The following is a 23,597-nucleotide window of genomic DNA, read 5'->3' as shown; positions in this document are numbered from 1 at the left end:
TGAAAGGTGACGCGCAAAACTGCCTATTACACACAGGAGGTGGAGGAAATGTTCATATTTCATGGAAATAAAGCCAGAACTCGGAGCGGTGGGTCACACCTGTCATCCCAGCACTTTGAGAGGCTGGGGCAGGAGGATTGCTTGAGCCCAGGAGTGTGTGACCAGCCTGGGCAACATAGAGAGACCTCGTCTCTACTGAAAATAAACAAGAAAATCAGTCAGTTGTGGTGGTGCACACCTGTGTTCTCAGCTGCTCGGGGCACTGAGATGAAAACATCACTTGAACCAGGGAGTTGGACGCTGCTCTGAGCCGTGATCTCGCCAGCACACTCCAACCTGGGTGGCAGAGCTAGACCCCGTCTCAAACAAACAAGCAAATACATGAGAGACATAATTCGCCCTTTGAAAACAAAAGGAAGAGATTTTCTTTCCTGTAGTCTCTTTTCTTAGGACGTTTATTTGGAAAATGTGTAAATGCATTTTCTGTCTTCTGAAGTGTATTTTTTTTTTTGAGATGGAATTTAGCTCTTGTAGCCCATGCTGCAGTGGAATATCATGATCTCCACTCACTGCAGCCTCCATCTCCCAGGTTCAAGCGATTCTCCTGCCTCAGCCTCCCGAGTAGCTGGGATTGCAAGCATGTGCCACCACGCCCGGTTAATTTTGTATTTTTAGTAGAGAAGGACTTTTTCCATGTTGGTCAGGCTGGCCTCAAACTCCTGACCTCAGGCCATCTACCTGCCTCTGCCTACCAAAGTGCTGGGATTATAGGTGTGAGCCACTGCACTGGGATAGAAGTGGAATTTTTTAGAAACTAAACCGTTTTTTAGCTTAATGATGCAGGGATGTATTTCCGAAGGACTTAGGAGCTCTCTTTGAAAGGCAAACAACAGAGATAGTACCTGTGTCTCAGTAGGAAATTAAATAATTCAAACATCAAGTGACTCCAATTTAAAGCTATGAACCTTTAAATAGTTCTGAGCCTTGAGAGGAATGTGGTCCTGCAGCCAGAGCCCAGGGGAATGCAGGTGCAACTCTCACAGTTTTCCTGTAAATAATTTGGAAAACTGGCCGTGCACAATGTGTGGGCGGAGGATTACCCAGGTGCCGAGACAAGAGACTGAAGGCACAAACTGAATATAATAAAGAAAATAATTAGAATAAGAACAGTTATAATGTAAATTAGATATAGAGATGATCATGGGCAATTATCAATCATTATTATAAACATTATTAATCATTAACTTTTAATATTACTCTCTGTTGCGTTACTAATATAACCTAGTAATAACCGGCGGGTATAGAGTCAGGTGCGGAAGGGACATTGTGAGAAGTGACATAGAAGGGAAAAGGTGAGCCTTCTGTCACACCCTCATAAGGGCCGCTTGAGGGCTCCTTGGTGAAGCGGTAGTGCCAGGGTCTAGGAAGGCCCCCGTTACTTAGCAGACCGCGAAAGGGAGTCTCCTTTCCTTGGAGGAGTCAGAGAACGCTCTGCTCCACCAGCTCCTTGTGGAAGGCTGGCTATGATCCAGGCCTGCCCGCAGTCATCCGGAGGCCTAAACCCCTCCCTGCGGTGCTGTGCTTCAATGGTCACGCTCCTTGTCCACTTTCATGTTCCCCCCATACTCCTGGTTCCTCTTTGAAGTTTGTAGAAGATAACGGTAGAAGAAATAATAAAAGTCTTAAAGTCTTTGATCTTTCTGTAAGTGCAGAGAAGAAAACACTAACGTATGCTGCCTTCTCTCTCTGCTTTCACTACCTAAGAGGGAAGGGCCCACTATCCTGTAATCACGTGACTTGCTTCGCCTTGTCAATCACTTAGAAGAGTCACCCCTTACCCTGCCCCTTGTCTTTGGCGCAATAAATATCAGCACACCCAGCTGTTTGGGGCCACTACGGGTCTCCGGATCTTGATGGTAGTGGTCTCCCGGCCCCAGCTGTTTTCTCTTTATCTCTTGGTCTTGTGTCTTTATTTATTACAATCTCTGTCTCCGCACATGGGGAGAACACCCAGTAAGCCCTGTAAGGCTGGACCCTACAAAGTGGCTCATGCCTGTCATCCCAGCACTTTGGGAGACTGAGGCTGGCAGATCACGAGGTCAGGAAATAGAGATTATACTGGCCAACATGGTGAAACCTCGTCTCTAATAAAAATACAAAAATTAGCTGGGCATGTTGGTGCATGCCTATGATGCCATCTATTCGGGAGGATGAGCCAGGAGAATTACTTGAACCAGGGAGCTGGAGGTTGCAGTGAGCCGAAGTTACGCCACTGCACTCTAGCCTGATGACAGAGTGAGACTCCATCTCAAAACAAATAAATAAATAAAAATAAAAATAAAAAAATAATTAGGAAGACTAAGCATCCTCAGCAGTAAGACCTCCTGGGATCCTTGTCCCTTCTTACGGAGTGATAAAGTAACCTTCTTTGAAGTGTATCAATCCGTCACCAATCAAGTTGCTACAGCCTGTGCACTGGTCTTGAATGGAAAATGTGGTGATTCTACTAAAGCTTCTCTGTCTTTCCCTGTGTGTGAAACCATAACGTCTCTACTTGGGAACGCTGATCCCATTTTATTTGGAGTTGATGTTGCCATCTGGCTTTCTTCAAGCGTTAACTCTATACTTAATCATATATTTTAAGTTTTATTATTTACTGCTGACATCAGTTTCTGTCGGATTGTAGGAGCCTCACCAGAGAGGGCACCTGTCGCCATGTTGTAAAACTCACACTTGCCAAAAAGACATGGGTTAGGGTTTTCCCCCTCCCTCGGGATGAAGCTATTTAGCTGACACGGATGGTCACCTCCATTACCAAGTAGAGCCAGGAAGAAGGACGTGTGACCAAGGGTGTTGTCAAGTCCTCTTATCTGAAGACTGATTACTGTTCATCTTGAAAACATGAACTTAATGGGTTGTATAGAACAGTGAAATTTCTCTCTTTTCAACCTTATAGCTGTTTGCCTCTATTTCCCCATCACATTTGAGTCTAAGGTTTCTTTATTAATAAAATGGTTTTTATTTCTTTCTCTGTGGTGGTGGAGATAATTACTCATTTGGGGGAAGTTTTTTGTTGTTGTTGTTGTTTTCAACTGTATTTTCTCAACGTTTAGATAGTAGAGTATTCCTTAGGCCAGGCAAAGTAGCCCATACCTGTAATCCCAGCACTTTGGGAGGCCAAAGCAGGTGGATTACTTGAAGTTCAGAGTTTGAGACCAGCCTGACCAACATGGTGAAAGTCCTCCTCTATCAAAAATACAAAAATTAGATGGGCACGGTCGCGCGCGCCTCTAATACCAGTAATACTGTAATACTCTGGAGACTGAGGCGGGAGAATCGCTTCAACCTGGGAGGCAGAGGTTGCAGTGAGCAGAGATCACGCCACTGCACTCCAGCCCGGGCCACAGAGGGAGACTCCCTCTCAAAGAAAAAGAAAAAGAAAAACGTGAGAAAGAAAAGTAATAGATTTCTTCCACAAATGTGCTGGGACAACGAACGATATCCACACGGAATAGAATAATGTTGGATCCCTATGTCACACCATCAAAAATTTTATTTAAAAAAGTTTAAAAAGCGAGAGAGAGAGAGACAGGGAGAGAGAGGGAGACAAGGAAGGGGGCCCTGCGGGAGGTGGTGTTACTTTGTCGCCCAGGCTGGCCTGGACCCCAGAGCTCAGCGATCCTCCTGCCGCTACTTCCTGAGTAGCTGGGACCTCAGGCTCCTGCCTTCGCGCCCGCACCCATGCTGTGTTTAACCAGCAGGTGGTGACCTCACTCCTCCCTGGCCTGAGCACTCCGTCCCGCACCCCAGACGGTGGTTCTAGGGAAGACTCCGAAGCCGAGCACAGGGCCGACCCTCCCTCCCATATGAATGGAGAATAGAAAGGAAGAGGATGTCTATTCTGTTCTGTGGGCCGTCAGCATGAAATCGTACATTCCGCCCAGGCAGGGCTTTGCATTTCACATTCTAGTTTGCATCCCCGTTCCAGACAATTCCAGGGCTTTTGAATCATGCCTCAGACTTCCTGGCCGCTCTCGCCTCCAAAACCCCCAAAACAGGCGCTGGGAGCCAGGATGTGAGACACACAGGTCCGGTCACGGCCCTGCTCTCTACCGGTTCTAAACTGCAAAGTCTCTCTGCTTCGCGCCCCGCCCCTACCTCGCCCAGGGCCCGCCCACCACCACGCGGGGCCCGCCCAGGCCTGGTTTCTGTCCTGCGCGCGCAGATTCGCGAAAACCTGGAAGTGGATCGCTTGGAGTGACGGTCACACCGCGGCGGTGAGTTTGGCTGTTTTGTATTAAGTCTGCGCTTCCCAGGTCCTCAGCGCTTCTGTCCCTGGGACCTAGGGTCCCCACAGATCTGGAAATTCTCGCCTGTCTTCACCCAGAGCAAATTGAGCCATCCCCCTGAGAGTCCGGAAGTCGCTTCTTTTTGGGTCTAAAGCTGCTCTGAGGCTGGTCCCATCCAGTCTTTCTGCTGTAGGGCAATGTATACACTTTCTATCGGATAGTTTTTTTTTGGTTTTGTGTTTGTTTGTTTATTTGTTTTGCTCAAAACCATTTTCAGACTCCTCCCGCCCCGCGCTTTTTAAAGTCCTCACCAGCGACGTGGATTCCCGCCTTGGACACCTCCCAACCTTGCCCTTGTCGGCCCCTGAAGCGCAGCGCCGCGGTCCCCGTCCCGGGGAGGCGGCGTCCTCTGCCTTGTCCTGAGATCCTGCAGATCCCACCCTTGTCAGGCACTGTCGCCCCCAACCTCCCCCCTCGGGTCGGGCCCTGCTGTTCCCCAGGTCTCTCCTCCGCAGTCACCGCTTCTCTTGATCCCGCGTTGGGGAGCTGCCCGGGGCCTGTCCTGTGACATGGGGTGTTCTTGCCTGCTCAGTTTCAGCCCCTGGAAAATGCGTTTCTCCGGGATGCAGGTGTCTTACTCCAAACCCTCCTGTGATTGTGTGGGCCAAAGGAATCAGGAGACAGAGAGAGGGACTGAGAGAGCAGCAGAAAACCTGAGACAGAGAAAAGCAGAATGAGAAAGACCCATAACAGATGGCAAAGTAGAGGATGGTGAGGGATTTGCCAAGAGACAGCAAAAGTGAAAATAAAAAAGATAAGAAAGCAGGAGGAGGAAAGCAACTGGAGAAATGTAGAGAAAAGCTAGATGTACAGAGAGATGAAGGACAGCAATATAGGGAGAGGGGCAGCAAAGAGGGAGGCTCATCAGAGTGAGGGAGAGGAGGAGGGATTTGGAGCCAGGGCAGACAGAGCAGAGTTGTGCTGGTGGCAAAAAGAACAGAGGGAGAACCACAGCAGGGAGGACACCTGGGGATCTGGGGTTCTAAGAGAGTGGGGATGAGGGTATAACAGGGAAGAAGGAATGTAACAGGGAGAGCAGAGGAGGTGCAGAGATGGGAGAAGAGGTGGAAATATATGTGTTGTGGTAAAGTGAAAAATGAAGAGACCAATATGAGAGAAACAGAATTGTTTATTTTAGGTACACACCGGCTCAGTGGATTCATATCCAAAAAGCTGAGTATTGAACAAAGACAGAGCGGGGTTTTTATAAGCGGCCTTACAAAAGCAATTAATTATACAGTGACAGGTCATGTAACTGATAACATATCTTGTGACCTTGCATAGCCAGTGACCTTGTAGCTGCATCAAAAGAAAAACAAGAACTGGCTAAATACATTTGTAAAACATCATAATGCTTAAGAAGCCTGGAAAAAGAGTAACAGTAAAAGAATCTTTCACTCTTTTTTTTTTTCTTCAACCTTGCTCTGGAATGTGGGGGTGTCTGCAGCCCATTCGTTTAGACTTGGTTATTTGGACAGTGTTATCCTGTAACCGTCCTTGACCTGAGCTTGATAGGCAGAGAAAAACTCGTTGTTTTCTTTTTCTTTTTAACGCTTGCCTTGCCATATTATGGGCCTTCGCTTTTACTTTTCTTGGAGTGAATAAATGCAGTACTTACTATTTTTAAATTTCTATCTCATATGGAGATACAAGATGATCAAAAGATTGGGGAAAAGGGCAGCAAGATGTTAAATAAGTTGCGAGGATGGAGCAGAAGAGGTGGAAGAGAAGGAATAGAGGGAAGAAGGGGATAAACAGCAGGAGAGGAACGGGGTACAGAATGAAGAGCAGAATCCTGGGGAAAAATAAAACACGAGCTAGAGAAGGGGAGAATGAGAGGTATGTACAGAATTAGGGAAGGCAGCAAAGTAATGAAGACAGAGAGGTTGGGTGCAGTGGTTCATGCCTGTAATCCCAGAACTTTAGAAGACTGAGGCAGGGGGATTAGTTGAGTCCAGGAGTTCTAGACCAGCCTGGACAACATAGTGAGACCCTTATCTCTGCCAAAAAAAAAAAAAACTTAATTGGGCATGATGGTGCACACCTGTAATCCCAGCTACTCTGGAGGCTGAGGGAGGAGGATCACGAGCTCAGGAGGTCCAGGCTGCAGTGAGCCAAGATCATGCCACTGCACTGCAGCCTGATGAACAGAGTGAAACCCTGTCTCAAAAGAAAAGAAGGGGCACAGGGACTTTGGGATCAGATGAGTAGGTGAGTTTATTGCATATGATTAGTTGTGACATGTTGACTTCTGTGTGTATAATCTAATAACTTAAAACTTGTTTAAATTATAAAGATGAGACTGAGAATTTTAAAATTTCTATCTATAAGACATGTACATTCTGTAAATTTTGGCATCAGAGGTGAGCTTCCACTTGGAATCCCTATACAGCCAGAGGGCAGCGACTTACTGAGTTGTGAGTCACTCTCTTCCCTTTTCCCAGGGTGGGGTAGGACATGGGGCAGTGAAGTGGGACAAATTCACTTTCTGTTATTACAAAATACTTTTAATTAATTAATATTTTGAGACAGGGTCTGGCTCTATCACCCAGGCTGGAGTGCAGTGGCATGATCTCCTCTAACTGCAGGCTTGGCCTCCTGGGGTCAAGCGATCCTCCTACCTCAGCCTCCTGAGTAGTTGGGACCACAGGCATTAGCCACCAAGCCTGGCTAGTTTTGTATTTAAAAACAAAAACAAAACAAAAATGGAATTTCACTGTTTCCCAGGCTGGTCTCAAAATCCTGGGCTCAAAGGATCCTCCTGCTTTGGCCTCCCAAAGTACTGGGATTACAGGGTTGAGGCACCATGCCTGGCTTACATAGTATTTTTTTTTTTTTGAGACGGAGTTTTACTCCTGTTGCTCAGGCTGGAGGGCAATGTTGCGATCTCAGCTTACTGCAACCTCTGCTTCCTAGGTTCAAGCGATACTCCTGCCTTAGCCTCCTGAGTAGCTGGGATTACAGGCATGTGCCATCACCCCGGGCCAATTTTGTATTTTTAGTAGAGATAGAGTTTCTCTATGTTAGACAGGCTGGTCTCAAACTCCTGACCTCAGGTGATCTGATCACCTCTGCCTCCCAAAGTGCTGGGATTACAGGAGTGAGCCACTGCACCCAACCCATAGTACGTTCTAAAATGGACGCCAAAACCGGGTGTGGTATCTCATGCCTGTAATCCCAGCACTTTGGGAGACCGAGGTGAGGGAATTACCTAGGGTCAGGAGTTCAAGAGCAGCCTGGCCAACATGGTGAAATCCCATGTCTATGAAAAACACACAACTTAGCCGAGCATGGTGGCATGCACCTATAGTTCCAGCTGCACGGGAGGATGAGGTACAGAATCGCTTGAACCTGGGAGGTAGACGTTGTAGTGAGCTGAAATCATGCCACTGCGCTGCAGCCTGGGCGGCAGAGTGAGTCTCCATCTCAGAAAAACACACAAAAAAATAAAATAAAAAACAAAAGGGACATCAAAAGTGCTTTTGTTCTCATGGTGTAATAGATTTCTTTTTTTTTTCTTTCTAGTTCCTCATTTTAAAAAAAATATATATTTTTTTGCAGTTGGAATGTGAGAAAAATCTTAGTTTTAAGAATATCTTTTTAGGCCGGGCGCGGTGGCTCAAGCCTGTAATCCCAGCACTTTGGGAGGCCGAGACGGGCGGATCACAAGGTCAGGAGATCGAGACCATACTGGCTAACATGGTGAAACCCCGTCTCTACTAAAAAATACAAAAAAAAAAAAAAACTAGCCGGGCGAGGTGGCGGGCGCCTGTAGTCCCAGCTACTCGGGAGGCTGAGGCAGGAGAATGGCGTAAACCCGGGAGGTGGAGCTTGCAGTGAGCTGAGATCCGGCCACTGCACTCCAGCCTGGGCGACAGAGCGAGACTCCGTCTCAAAAAAAAAAAAAAAAAGAATATGTTTTTAATACATAATCACTTCTGAAAGATGCCTTTGTGACATCCTATAACCAACTCACATCATTCCTTTCTGTACATGTGTATATTTCAGTTACTTTCCCATTGACCTCAGAGTTTGTTAGATTTTTTTTTTTTAACAATTTAAAAATAGTTTCAGTTTGAAATTAGTTGCATCTGGTTCAGATCGAGGTCTGCATGCTTTCTAGATTTTATTATTTATTGGAAACCTTTGGTACCTCAATCAGAAGTTTTGATTGTTTCAGTGTGTACCCAGTAAAGACATCAGTGACCTCTTACCTTAACATGAAAATGTAGTTTAACCAGTTAGTCTATTTTTCAGTTTTCTTTCCTTATGTCGTTGTTAAAATCTTGAGTTGTAAGCTATTAAGTGCATGTTTCCCTCAAGGCCATCTAGTGCATTTGGACAAATGTTGAAAGATGGGTCAGATTGGCATGGAATGCTGTTCCAGAAGCACTCCTGTATTTTTTTTTCTTTTTTTTTTTTGACAGTTTCACTCTTGTTCCCCAGGCTGGAAGTGCAATGCTGCCATCTCAGCTTGCTGCAACTTTTGCCTCCAGGGTTCAAGCGATTCTCCTTCTTCAGCCTCCCGAGTAGCTGGGATTACAGTTGCCTGCCACCATGCCTGGCTCATTTTTTGTATTTTTAGTAGAAACGAGGTTTCACCATGTTTACCAGGCTGGTGTCAAAATCCTGACCTCAGGCGATCCACCCACCTCGACCTCCCAAAGTGCCGGGATTACAGGCATGAGCCACCATGCCTGATCACCCACATATTCTTGATTAAAACAATTTGCTTATGTCTTAGTGCTACAGCTGACCTTCTTTCCCTGTTTTCAAGGTCAATAGCTGTGTGTTCACACTTCTGCATTTTATGGATGTTACTATGATTTTTTTTTTTTTTTTTTTTTTTTTTTTTTTTTTTTTTTTTGAGACGGAGTCTCGCTCTGTCGCCCGGACTGGAGTGCAGTGGCGGATCTCAGCTCACTGCAAGCTCCGCCTCCGGGTTTACGCCATTCTCCTGCCTCAGCCTCCGGAGTAGCTGGACTACAGGCGCCCGCCACCTCGCCCGCTAGGTTTTTTGTATCTTTTAGTAGAGACGGGGTTTCACCGTGTTAGCCAGGATGGTCTCGATCTCCTGACCTTGTGATCCGCCCGTCTCGGCCTCCCAAAGTGCTGGGATTACAGGCTTGAGCCACGCGCCCGGCCTACTATGATTTTTTTAAAGGAAGAATTAAATGTCAGGAATTAATGGCATCAGAACCTTGTAAAGAAGTTTCTTTAGCCCAGGCATGTGAAAGATGCTTCTCTAATTTTCAAAGATAGGGGTGATAAAGACCAACCCTTCCCGTTAGCCCTTCCAGGCCCCATGTAAGAATTCAGGCACACCTCACTCATCTCAGACTTTCTCAGGGTAACTTGGTGAATATGTCCCTGCTCTGAGCCCAGTGAGCCTCCCTGCAACTTGGCAATGAGGGGCTAGACCAGAAAAGGTCAACCCGGGCGACGCTGACCCCTGAAATGATTGGCAAATGGAGTGCGTGTCTGGGCGTGACTTTTCATCTGGGAGAGGGGAGTGCCCAGTTGTAACTAGGATTTTAAATGGGATGCAGTACCCTAAAAATGAAGAAAAGCAGCAGAATGTAAGAAACAGAGGTGTAGACTCAGACACAGAGACCATCTTTGGGGCCTTTGTCTGTATGAGGATATCACAGCGAAATCTAAAGCAGGTCATGTCTGTCCCTGGCAGGGAACCCTCCACCGGCTTCCCGTGTTCCCCAGGACAAAAGCCCAACTCCTCACTGTGGCTCCACAGCCCTGTGTCCAGGGCCCCTGCCAGTGTCCAGCCTCCTCCTGGGAGCTTGCTCTCCTCTCCCAACTCCATCTGCCCCAGTCACAGTTGTTTCTTTTTTCTCAAACACCAAAACCTTTTCTGTCTCAGGTCATTGTCCCTGCTCTTACCCTATGTCCCTAAATGATCACAGCACTGTCCCTTTTTCCTCCTTCAGGTCTAGGCTCAGAGCTGTCTGCCATGCCCTCCCACCACCATCTGAAGTTCCCTCTGCCCATCAGTCTCTATCATGTTACTCAGGTTTTATTATCTCTGCATGAATCATATCAGAAGTGCTTTTTTTTATTTTTTTAGACAGACTCTCACTTTATTGTCCAAACTGTGAGTGCAGTCTCGTGATCTTGGCTCACTGCAACCTCTGTCTCCTAGCTTCAAGTGATCCTTGTGCCTCAGCCTCCCAAGTAACTGGGATTACAGGTGTGTGCCTCCACACCCGGTTAATTTTTGTATTTGTATTTGTATTTTATTATATTTTATTTTTGAGTCTTACTCTGTCACCCAGGCTGGAGTGTAGTGGTGTGATCTTGGCTCACTACGACCTCCACCACCCGAGTTCAAGCAATTCTCCTGCCTCAGACTCCCGAGTAGCTAGGATGTCAGATGCCCACCAAGCCAGGCTACTTTTTATGTTTTTAGTAGAGACGTGGTTTCACGATGTTGACCAGGCTGGTCTCAAACTCCTGACCTCAAGTGATCCACCAGCCTCAACCTCCCAGAGTGCTAGGATTACAGGCATGAGCCCCTGCACCCAGCGCAATTTTTGTATTTTTAGTAGAGACGGGGTTTTCACCATATTTGCCTGGATAATCTCAATATCGTGACCTCAGGTGATCCACCTGCCTTGGTCTCCCAGTGTGCTGGGATTACAGATGGGAGTCACTGTGCCCGCCCAGAAACACCCTGCTGCATGGATTACTTTGTGTGTTGGGTCTCCCTTACTTGAAGGATACACATTTCCCATCTTGGCCACAGGATAACTGCAGCATCTACTCTGGGGTTGTGGTTTAGATGCTGAGACGTCCTCAGGGAAGACTGAGGGGCTGGGGCAAGTGTGAAGTCCCACATTTCATCTGGAAATTTCAACTCTAATTGATTTGAACTTCCTGTGGCTATTTATTTCAGTCAAAGTAAGAGGAGAAGGCCTCACTGAGGTCAGAAAAGCCCTACAGACCAGACCCTGTGTCCTCAGCCAGTCCCAAGGCATCCCCATTTTTGCCATCTGTGTCACTGCCTCACTCTAGCTCCCGGGTCTTCCATGCTCTGCACATCACCAGGGCCCAGTTTGGCCATCATGGGCAGGGGCTTTGCCACCAGCAGGCGATGCGCTCAGAGTCAGGGTCCTGGGTTCCCTCCAGGAAGAGTGGGGAGAAGGTCAGGGTCCAGAGAGGCATGAAGGACACACCCCTACACAACTAGATCTGTTCTGGAGGAGCTGGAGGCTCCATGACTTCAGGAAAGATTCTTCCAAGGATCAGAGTGCAAACAGCACAGTGCACTGCAGCCCAAGGGCCACCTCCTCCTGCCAGGACAGTGGTGATGACTCTCTACTGGCTTTTCCTTGCCTGTCACAACACATGAGCATACACACACACAGTCACACACATACCCACACACACACACACACACACAGAGTCACAGGGCAGCTGAGGAGCCGAGGGTCAAGTCAAGATGCTATAATGTAAATGTTGGACTGGACGTGGTGGCTCACCCCTGTAATCCCAGTTACTTGGGAGGCCAAAGATTCACCCCAGTCAGCCTCCCAAATAGCTGGGACCACAGATGCACACCACCATACCTGGCTATTTTTTGTACTTTTCTTAGAGACGGGGTTTCACTGTGTTGTCCAGGTTGGTCTCAAACTCCTGGGCTCATATGATCTACCCACGTCAGCCTCCCAACGTGCTGGGATTACAGGGGTGAGTCACCACACCCAGCCCATCTTGCAAATTTCTAGAGAAAAAAACCAATGCCAGTCTGTTAACGCTTCCAGGCCATCATATGGGAATGAGCCACACCTCTTTCTGACTCAACTCAGAGCTTCTCAGGATAACTTAGTGAAATGTCTCCTCCTCTGAACCTCAGTGACCGCACCTGTAATATACAGGTGATGAATAAGACCAGAAAAGCTCAGTCAGAGTGACACTGGCCCCTGAAACGATTGATCAAATAGTTTGTGGCTTTTTCTATAGGAGAGGGTAATGCTCAGGTGTAATATGAATTTTAAATAAATTACTGTTCTCCAAAAATGTAAAAAACACAAGTACCAGAATGGAAAAACCAGGGAATTAGACTCAAATCATCTTGAACCTCTCCTTGTCTCTGTCCACACCCACTGCCCTTCCATACCATGTCATTTCACAACTTTAACCCACCTACACAACTCCATGTCGCCTACAGGCCTCTCCCCTGAGCTCTACAATCCTGTGTCCCGTTGTCTCCTCTGCTCTCTGCTGAGACATCAAACAGGCATCTCCACATTCACATTTCTATAGGTGATTTCCTAAACCCCAAACACATTCCCTTGCAGTCCTATACATCTCAGATGAGGGTGACAGTGTACTTCCAGGGACTTAGCCAAACTTGACAGCATGTATTTTAAATGTGGGAAATGAATTCCGTTATTTGTAAATGTTGTAATTTATAACATAAAGTTGCGCGTATACATGAAAGGAGTGAGAAAATACATCATTTCCAAAATTCTTTTGAAGTGTGAGAGAAAAATATTACAAGACCTCATCCCTATGGATCTGTGCCCCCAGGACCTCCCTGACCTCATCTCCTGCCTGTGTCCTCCTGGCTCCCTCTGCTCCAGCCACACAGGCCTCTTTCCTTTTTCTGGGGCTGAGGTTGCTCCTGTCTCAGTGCCTTCACCTGGGCTGTCCCTCTGCCTAGGACTCTCTGTCCCATCGGCTGCAAGTGACAAACAGCCTTTCTTCCCTAAGTCTTTGTTCTGACATCACTTTCTCCATGGCAACTTTGTGATCTCCCACAGCCCCCATTTGACAATGCAGCCCCACCTTCATCCCCACCTCTGGTCCATGTTGCCTGTTCTGTGTGATTCTTTTTGCTCCTTCACTGTTCACTGGATCCTAGTGGGAACAAGTCACCAAGGGGAGAGCAGAGCCAGAAGGTGGGGCTGTGCTAGGCTGGCGCCCTCTGAGTGGAGCTCAACCCTGACTTTACATTGGGGTTCTCAGACATTCTGCAAATACATCTTTTATGCTGTTCTGTCAAAGATTGCTATTATCATAGGATGGGACCCACCCTCAATAATACTTATAATAGCGCTGGTGATTCTCATCTGTGTCTAGTATTGAATGTCAGGGCACTTTCCTCCATGTTGAGAGCTGAGATCAGCCTGTGATCCACAGGGAGGTGAGGAGGGGTACGGTGGTTCACCCCTGTAATCCCAGCTCTTCGGGAGGCCGGGGTGAGCAGATCTCGAGGTCAGGAGATCAAGACTATCCTGGCCAACACAAAAATTAGCTGTGTGTGGTGGCACATGGCTGGAATCCCAGCTAGTCGGGACACGGAGGCAGGAGAATCCCTTGGACTGGGAAGGCGGAGATTGCAGTGAGATGAGATCATGTCACTGAACCCCATCATGGTGACAGAGCTGGACTCCATCTCAAAAAAAAACATTAAATATCATATTTTTTTCTCACACAGGATTAATTTCCAAAGACTCATGTTACGTGAGGAAGCTACCAAGAAGAGCAAAGGAAAGGATCCAGGATGGCTCTTCCTCAGGTGAGTGATATTCCTCCGTGGATTCTGCTGTCTGCTTTCTGATGTGCCAGGTATTGTAGTAGCCAGTCTTCTGTGAGACTGCAGCGTCCTGCCTCACATGTTTGCTCGCACTCACCCGAGGCTTTGCTCAGTCCCTCTCATCTTAAATTCCATCTCCCTTTTATTGCCCAGGCTGGAGTTCACCGGAGCACTCTGCACTCACTGTAACCTCCACCTCCCAGGATCAAGAGATTCTCAGGCCTCAGCCTCCCAAGTAGCTGGGATTACAGGCGTCCGCCACCACATTGGGCTAATTTTGTATTTTTCATAGAGACAGGGTTTCACCATGCTGTCCAGGCTGGCCTCAAGCCCCTGACTTCACATAATCTCCTTGACAGTTTTTCACCCTTCCCAAGAATAACACACTGGCTGCCTGTGGGCATGGTCACTTCACTGCAGATATCTGGAGGTTTCCTACAAGTTGGGGTATTGAAAAACTGATTGCAGGCTGGGCGCGGTGGCTCATGCCTGTAATCCCAGCACTTTGGGAGGCTAAGGCGGGCGGATCACGAGGTCAGGAGATCGAGACCACCCTGGCTAACAGGGTGAAACCCTGTCTCTACTAAAAATACAAAAAATTAGCCGGGCGTGGTGGTGGGCGCCTGTCGTCCCAGCTTCTTGGAAGGCTGAGGCAGGAGAATGGGGTGAACCTGGGAACCAGAGCTTGCAGTGAGCCGAGATGGCACCACAGCACCCCAGCCTGGGCGACAGAGCGAGACTCCGTCTCAAACAGAAAAAAAAAAAAAGAAAAGAAAAGCCGATTGCTTCTTCTTGGAGTTGCCATTTCCTCTTTTAGATGTGGGAAGATTCCATCCCTACCCCCAGCTGCAGAGGTGCCCTCTCTGACTAAGAACATGGGAAATTGCCCACGCATTAAGCAAAGCTTACTACTGTGGTCTTATCACTATGATTCTTACCACCATAGTCTTACCACTGCAATTCTCCTGCCTCAGCCTCCCGAGTAGCTGGGATTACAGTCGCACACCACCACACCTGGCTAATTGTTTGTATTTTTAGTCGAGATGGGTTTCACTCTGATGGCCAGACTGGTCTCGAACTCCTGACCTCATGATCTGCCCGCCTCAGCCTCCCAAAGTTGTGGGATTACAGGCGTGAGCCACCGCCCGCCCAGCCGAGAAATATCTTGGTAATATTACAGGGGCTTCCTCTTGGGTGACAGTGACAGTTAGCTCTTCTTTTGGCTGTTGTTAGGATTCTTTATCTCTGAATTTTGATAGTTTTATTATGATGTTGTCTGTTGTAGGTCTCTTAGATTGATCCTAGTTGGATATTCTTAAGGTATTGAATTGGTTTCTTTTGCCTTCTGAAATTAGAAATGTTTGGTCATTATGCCTTCCAACAAGCTTTTCTATTCCTTTCTTCCTCTCACTCACTTCTGTGACTTCTGGTAGTCTTTTTGTGTTTTTGAGACGGAGTCTTGCTCTGTTGAGGTATTGCTCCTCACAAGACAGCATTCGCTGTGGGGGTCTGCATGCTGACCCTGACTTAACCACGTATGAATAAAACGTACACTGACACACAGATCATTCTCTTTTGCTAGTTCTGCTGTGTTTCCCGACCACTAGCCTTAAGCAACTGTCTTAACGCTTTTATATGCTGTTTCCAACCTTCCCCAGAACATAGTAACCTAGAGTGGGCACCAGTGACTTACTGATTACTCACTGACTTGACCGCACGGTCCTTCTTTGCCTTCGTTTTCAGGGGTCGCGTTGCTCACGCTTCCATCGCAGCGTTCCTCTCCAGGGTGGTCCTCACCCTTCCTTCGCAGGTTGCCTCAGGAGGGGCTTGAACTGCTGGGGGTCTGTTTCTGCAGATCGCTGACTTTCCTCACACGGGGCACCAGCTGAGGTATTGCTCCTCACAACAGGGCCTTAGCTGCAGGGGTCTGCCCACAGACTCTGGCCCAGATGGATGAGTGAAATGTACACCGGCACAGACACTCTGCGTTGCCAGTCCTGCTGGGTGCCCAGTTGCCTGCACACCAAGAGAGGCTTGTCACTGCAGCAGCCCTGAGCAGCTCACACTCCAGGCATTTATGTAGCATTGAATTAACAACAGAAGTTTGAGTAAACACACTTGAGGATGATTAACACGGTAAAGAGAGTAGTTTTATGAATGATTAAAGCCCAGGTACTGTGGTCTAAAGTAAATACCATTAAGGGACAATTTCCCTGGTCAACCTCCCCCTAGAGGGCCATGTGGCTCAAAGGTTAGTTACTGGAGGCAGGGTAAACAGACACAACTGGGGAAGCCTCCATTGTCCCTAGTATTTACCCTAGGACCTCATGCTCTAAGGTAAGAACTGGCTGTCTTCAGCCTGTTCGATTATTACCAGCTATGTAACCTTTCGGCCTTCCAAAAGGTTTGGGACTATTCCCTATAACTTTCCCTAATATTTCCCTTTAATATTTCCGTCCCTATCTTGAGTAAATCCCAACACTGTCGCCCAGGCTGGAGTGCAGTGGTGTGCTCTCACCTCACTCCAGCCTCTGCTTCTGGATTCAAGCGATTCTCTCACCTCAGCCTCCCAAGTAGCTGAGATTACAGGTGTGCACCACCACACCTGGCTGATTATTGTATTTTCAGTAGAGATGAAATTTCACCATGTTGGCCAGGCTGGTCTTGAACTCCTGACCTCAGGTGATTCCCACACCTGGACCTCCCAAAGTGCTGGAATTACAGGCGTGAGCCACAACCTGGCCCGGGACTTTCATAATGTGTAGGATGGTGTCCTTGCTGGTGTCCTGTTAGTCTGTTTAGACTCCCTTCATTTTTCTTTATTCTTTGTTGTTGTTGTTTCTTTTCCTATTCACTACTTTTTTCTTTTTGTTTGAGATGGAGTTCCACTCTGGTTGCTGAGGGTGGAGTGCAAGGGCACGAACTTGGCTCATTGCAACCTCTACTTTCATGGTTAAAGCAATTCTCCTGCCTTAGCCTTTCGAATAGCTGGGATTACAGGCATGTACCACCATGCCCAGCTAATTTTGTATTTTTAGTAGAGACAGGGTTTCTCTATGTTGGTCAGACTGGCCTTGAGCTACTGACCTCAGGTGATCCATCCGCCTCGACCTCCCAAAGTGCTGGGATTACAGGCATGAGCCACCAAGCCTGGCCTTTCTTTTCTTTCTTTTTTTTTGAGACAGAGTTTTGCTCTTGTTGCCCAGGCTGGAGTGCAATGATGCAATCTCGGCTCACCGCAACCTCCACCTCCCAGGTTCAAGTGACTCTCCTGCCTCAGCCTCCCAAGTAGCTGGGATTACAGGCATGCACCACCACACCCGGCTAATTTTGTATTTGTAGTAGAGATGGGGTTTCTCCATGTTGGTCAGGCTGGACTTGAATTCCTGACCTCAGGTGATCTGCCTGCCTCGGCGTCCCAAAGTGCTAGGATTACAGGCGTGAACCACTGCACCTGTCCCATGCCTGGCCTTTTTTAAAAAATTATTTTATTATTTTCTTTTGAGACAGTCTCACTCTGTACCAGGCTGGAGTGCAGTGGGAAGCCCACACCACTACACCCTGCTAATCTTTGTATTTTTAGTAGAGAGAAAGTTTTATCATATTGGCCAGGCTGGTCTCCGAACTCCTGACCTCACACGATCCACCCACCTCAGCCTCCCAAAGTCCTGGTGTGAGCCACCTCACCCATCCCCTCTTCACTAGTTTTTAATTTACATAATGAATTCTGATTTTGAACCCATGTATTTATTGAGTTTTTCCATTTAGTTACTGTATTTTTAGCCTGAGAGTCTCTGTGTAGTTCTTCATAATTTCTGTATGTTGGTTGACCTTCTCATTTTCTTCATGCATTGCTTTCATGATTTCTTGAAGCTGTCTCTTAATTCAATGAGCTTCCGACTTTTTGGAGGGTGGGGGTGACAGGGTCTGACTGTGTGCCCCAGGCTGGAGTGCAGTGGTGCAATCTTGGTTCGCTTCAATCTCTGCTCTCCAGGCTCGAGCAATCCTCCCACCTCAGCCTGGTGAGTAGCTATGGATGTGTTTAGGTTTTTCCTTATAATGTCTGGACTGAAGTTAATTTAAGTGTGTGTAGATGTGATTTTAAATGTGTCCTGGAGAGCATTAATGGAGAAGTCCGTGATTTTTTTGGGAAAGAGTCTCATCTGTTGATAGGCTGGTGTGAAGTGGCACTATCTCAGCTCACTGCAACCTCCGCCTCCTGAGTTCAAGTGATTCTCCTGCCTCAGCCTCCTGAGTAGCTGGGATTACAGGTGCATGCCACCACACCAAGCTAATTTTTGTATTTTTAATAGAGTCGGGGTTTCAGCATGTTGGCTCAGATGGTCTTAATCTCTTGACCTCGTGATCCACACGCCTCAGCCTCCAGAAGTGTTGGGATTGTAGGTGTGAACCACCATGCCCAGCCAAGCCCATGGTTTTTGTAGAAAACACATTATTTGCAGTATATATATACATATATGTTTATTTTGAGAAAGACTCGCTCCGTTGCCCTGGCTGGAGTGCAGTGCTGTGATCTCAGCTTACTGCAACCTCTGCCTCCAGAGTTCAAGCAATTCCCCTGCCCCAGCTTCCCAAATAGCTGAGATTACAGGTGCCTTCCACCACCATGCCCAACTAATTTTTCTATTTTTAGTAGCTATGGGGTTTCATCATGTTGCCCAGGTTGGTCTCAAACTCCTGACCTTAAGTGATCCACCTACCTTGGTATCCCAAAGTGACAGGGTTACAGGTGTGAGCCCCTACGCCTGGCCATATATATATATATATTTTGTTTGTTTGTTTGTTTGAGATGGAGTCTCACTCTGCAGTCTAAGCTGAAGTGCAGTGGCACAATCTCAGCTCACTGAAACCTTCACCTCTGGAGCTCAAGCGATTCTCCTGCCTCAGCCTCCCAAATAGCTGGGACTAGAGGCGTGCACAACCACACCCAGTTAATTTTTTTGTATTTTTAGTAGAGACTTGGTTTCACCATGTTGCCCTGGGTAGTTCGAACTCCTGAGCTCAGTTGATCCACCCACCTCGGCCTCCCAAACTGCTGGGATTTTAGGTTTGAGCCACCACGGCCCAGACACACACACACACACACACACACACACACACATACACACATATACATATATATTTTTTTTATTTATTTTTTTATTTTTTATTTTTTTAAGATGGGGTCTCGCCTTGTCTCCCAGACTGGAGTGCAGTGGCATGATCTCGGCTCACTGCAAGCTCTGCCTCCCGGGTTCACGCCATTCTCCTGCCTCAGCCTCCCAAGTAGCTGGGACTACAGGTGCCTGCCACCACGCCTGGCTAATTTTTTGTATTTTTAGTAGAGACGGGGTTTCACTGAGTTAGCCAGGATCCCAGACATATGTTTTTTATATTTTCCATAAAACGGAGACTTCCACAGTGAGTTAGATTTTAAAATCTATAATGGGAAAGTACAATAAAACACAACTGTACAGAAAAAAACTGTTCAAAGATACGTTAGCGTGGATTTGTGAGAACACAGTCTTGGATCAATCAATACTTATTTTCTCTTTTCTCATTTTGTGTGATGGTGATGACTTTGTCCTCCCTAATGTTTTGTGGAAATGTGTGTTTCATTTTAGGGACGCGTGACTTTCAGGGATGTGGCTATAGAATTCTCTTTGGAGGAGTGGAAATGCCTGAACCCTGCACAGAGGGCTTTATACAGGGCTGTAATGTTGGAGAACTACAGGAACCTGGAGTCTGTGGGTGAGAAAAATGTGTCTCCACACGTGAGGAATCTGTCTTTGTCTATCTTGGCTCTTCCTGATTTTGTGTTCTCTTTTGTGATTTTGTGATACATGCTTTTGATGTACATGTCATTCTTTTCTGCAGTGATGACCCTCCTATCTGTCATGGATAGCTTCTTAGAGACTCTCCTATGGAGTGGTTTTACAAAAAACAGAACACTTTTTTTTTTTTTTTTTTTTTTTTTTTGAGGCGGAGTCTCGCTCTGTCGCCCAGACTGGAGTGCAGTGGCCAGATCTCAGCTCACTGCAAGCTCCGCCTCCCGGGTTTACGCCATTCTCCTGCCTCAGCCTCCCGAGTAGCTGGGACTACAGGCGCCCGCCACCTCGCCCAGCTAGTTTTTGTATTTTTAGTAGAGACGGGGTTTCACTGTATTAGCCAGGATGGTCTCGATCTCCTGACCTCGTGATCCGCCCGTCTCGGCCTCCCAAAGTGCTGGGATTACAGGCTTGAGCCACCGCGCCCGGCCAACAGAACACTTATTAACACTCTGACTAATACAGTTGAATATCATCCTGCTCTAGGCAGAGATGTCCCTGGAAGCCCTGAGCAGAATTGTCAGCGTGGCCCAGGATACGAGATAGAAAGCATGACACTGACACTGACTGACAAGTGTTTCCAGCTGTGGTTCTGGTTTTGTTTTATTATTATTATTTTTTTTTTGAGACAGAGTCTCCCTCTGTTGCTCAGGCTGTAGTGCAGTGTTGTGATATCAGCTCAGTACAACCTCCACCTCCTGCATTCAAGCAATTCTCATACCTCCGCCTCCCAACCTAACTGGAATTACAGATGCAAGCCATGATACCTTGCTAAGTTTTGTATTTTTATTAGAGATGGGGTATCACCATGTTGACCAGGCTGGTCTCAAATTCCTGGTCTCAAGCAATCTGCCCACCTCAGCCTCCAGCCAAGTGTTGGGATTGAAAACCTGAGCCACCACGCTTGGCCTTTCATTCTGGTTTTTAGGGAGCGTCACAGAAGTATCTCTCACTGGTACCGTGACAGTGATCATCACATAAACTAATGATCATCTTCTCTAAGCAGCAGTCACTGCTGTAGAAGTTCCTCCTAGGGAGGACATCGTTCAGGCTCACTGCCTCATGTATATGAGGCTCTTGACTGAACTGTTTTTGTTTGACATGGAATTTTGCTCTTGTTGCCCAGGCTGGAGTGCAATGATGTGATCTCTGCTCACTACAACCTCTGCCTCCCAGGTTTAAGAAATTCTCCTGCTTCAGCCTCCTGAGTAGCTGGGATTACAGGCACCCACCATCATACCTGGCTGATTTTTGTATTTTTAGTAGAGAGAGGGTGTTCTTAAACTTTGAAGATCATATTTGGAAAGTTTAACATAAGTATTGCTTTTTGTGTAATATTAACACATTTCAATATTAACTATTATTTACCATATGTACTTAATTGGAAACCTATTGGTTTTTATATTTTTTAGATAGCTCTTTTAAAACCATGATGGAGTACTCATCAACAGGGCAAGGCAATACAGAAGTGTTCCACACAGAGATGTTGGAAAGACATGAAAGTCATCACTTTGGAGATTTTTGCTTCCCAGAAATCAAGAAAGATATTCATGACTTTGACTTTCAGTGGCAAGAAATTAAAAGAAAGGTCCATGAAGCACCCATGACAAAAATCAAAAAGTTGACTGGTAGTACAGACCGACATAATCAAAGACATGCTGGAAACAAGCCTATTAAAGATCAGCTTGGATTAAGCTTTCATTCACATCTGCCTGAACTGCACATATTTCAGCCTGAAGGGAAAATTGATAATCAGGTAGAGAAGTCTATCAACAATGCTTCCTTGGTTTCAACATCCCAAAGAATTTCCCATAGGCTCAAAACCCATATTTCTAATAGGTATGGGAAGAATGTTCTCCGTTCTTCATTATTCACACAAATACAGGAAGTCCACATGAAAGAAAAACCTTTCCGATGTAATGAGTGTGGCAAAGCCTTTAATTATAGCTCACATTTAAGGAGACATCACATAACCCATTCAGGAGAGAAACAACATAAATGTGATGTATGTGGCAAAGTCTTTCATCAAAAGCAATACCTTGCATGGCACCATAGAGTCCATACTGGAGAAAAACCTTACAAGTGTAATGAGTGTTGCAAGACCTTCGGTCACAAGTCATCTCTTACACGCCATTATAGACTTCATACTGGAGAGAAACCTTACAAATGTAATGAGTGTGGTAAGACCTTCAGTCAGACATCATCCCTTGTAGGCCATCGTAGACGTCATACTGGAGAGAAACCTTACAAATGTGAAGAATGTGACAAAGTTTACAGTTGCAGATCACAACTTGAAACACATAGGCGAATTCATACAGGAGAGAAACCATACAAATGTAAGGTTTGTGACAAAGCTTTTAGGCATAATTCATGCCTTTCACGCCATAACAGAGTTCATACTGAAGAGAAACCTTACACGTGCAATGAATGTGGCAAGGTTTTCCGGCGTGATTCATACCTTGCCCAACATCAGAGAGTCCATACTGGAGAGAAACCTTACACATGTAATGAATGTGGTAAGGTTTTTAATCAAAAAGCACACCTTGCATGTCATTATCGACTTCATACTGGAGAGAAACCTTACAAGTGTAATGAGTGTGGCAAGACCTTCAGTCAGAAGTCATCCCTTGTAGGCCATCGTAGACTTCATACTGGAGAGAAACCTTACAACTGTCATGAGTGTGGCAAGACCTTTGCTCGAAATTCATCCCTTGTAATTCATAAGGCAATTCATACTGGAGAGAAACCTTACAAGTGTAATGAATGTGGCAAGGTTTTTAATCAACACTCAAACCTTGCACAACATCAGAGAGTTCATACTGGAGAGAAACCTTACAAGTGTAATGAGTGTGGCAAGACCTTCAGTCATATGTCATCCTTTGTATACCATCATAGACTTCATAATGGGGAGAAACCTTACAAGTGTAATGAGTGTGGCAAGACCTTCAGTCATATGTCATCCTTTATATGTCATAATAGACTTCATACTGGAGAAAAACCTTATAAGTGCAATGAGTGTGGCAAAGTCTTTAGTGGGCAGGCATCACTTATTCATCATCAAGCAATCCATGGTATAGGCAAACTTTACAAGTGTAATGATTCTTACAAAGTCCTCAGTAATGCTACCATTATTTGCAAATCATTAGAGAATTCATAATGAAGAGAGATCTTACAAGTGTAGTAAATGTGGCAGATTTTTCAGACATCATTCATAGCTTGCAGTTCATTGGCGAACTCATACTGGAGAGAAACCTTAGAAATATCATGATTGTGGCAAGGTCTTCAGTCAAGCTTCATCTTATGCAAAACAAGAGAATTCATACAGGAGAGAAACCTCACAACTGTGATAATTGTGGCAAAGCCTTTTTTTTTTTTTTTTTTTTGAGACGAAGTCGTACTCTTTCGCCCAGGCTGGGGCACAGTGGCACAATCTTGGCTTACTGCAACCTCCGCCTCCCAGGTTCATACAATTCCCCTTCCTAGCCTCCCGAGTAGCTGGGACTACAAGCATGCTCCGGCTAATTTTTATGTTTTTAGTAGAGACAGGGTTTTACCATGTTGGCCTGGCTGCTCTCAACTCTTGACCTTGTGATCTGCCCACGTTGGCCTCCCAAAGTGCTGGGATTACAGGCATGAGCCACCGTGCCCAGCATGGCAAAGTCTTTACATTCACACTACATTAGACATCAGAGAATCTATACTGGACAGAAATCTTACAAATGCCTTAGGTGTGGCAAGGTCTTTAGTCTGAGGTCTCTCCTTGCAGAAGAGCAGGAAGTTCATTTTTGAGATAATTGCAGTGGCCCGATCTCTGCTCTCTGCAAGCTCCGCCTCCCGGGTTCACACTATTCTCCAGCCTCAGCC

General features: G+C 46.4%; 2 protein-coding genes and 1 pseudogene across 4 annotated transcripts in view; 2 read left to right on the top strand and 1 right to left on the bottom strand.

The window, feature by feature from the left end:
- LOC117093612 (zinc finger protein 813-like) overlaps positions 1 to 23,597 on the bottom strand; it is a 361,257-nt gene that overhangs the window by 252,573 nt on the left and 85,087 nt on the right. The window lies entirely within an intron of this gene.
- Positions 1 to 23,597, top strand: part of LOC117093610 (zinc finger protein 83-like) — a 241,235-nt gene that overhangs the window by 154,062 nt on the left and 63,576 nt on the right.
- Positions 20,467 to 23,173, top strand: LOC117093620 (annotated as a pseudogene).

Source organism: Trachypithecus francoisi, unplaced genomic scaffold, assembly GCF_009764315.1.
Source record: "Trachypithecus francoisi isolate TF-2019V2 unplaced genomic scaffold, Tfra_2.0 Lachesis_group12, whole genome shotgun sequence".
Lineage (NCBI taxonomy): Eukaryota > Metazoa > Chordata > Mammalia > Primates > Cercopithecidae > Trachypithecus > Trachypithecus francoisi.
Note: the sequence above shows the minus strand (reverse complement) of the source record. Positions and strands in the feature narration are given on the sequence as shown.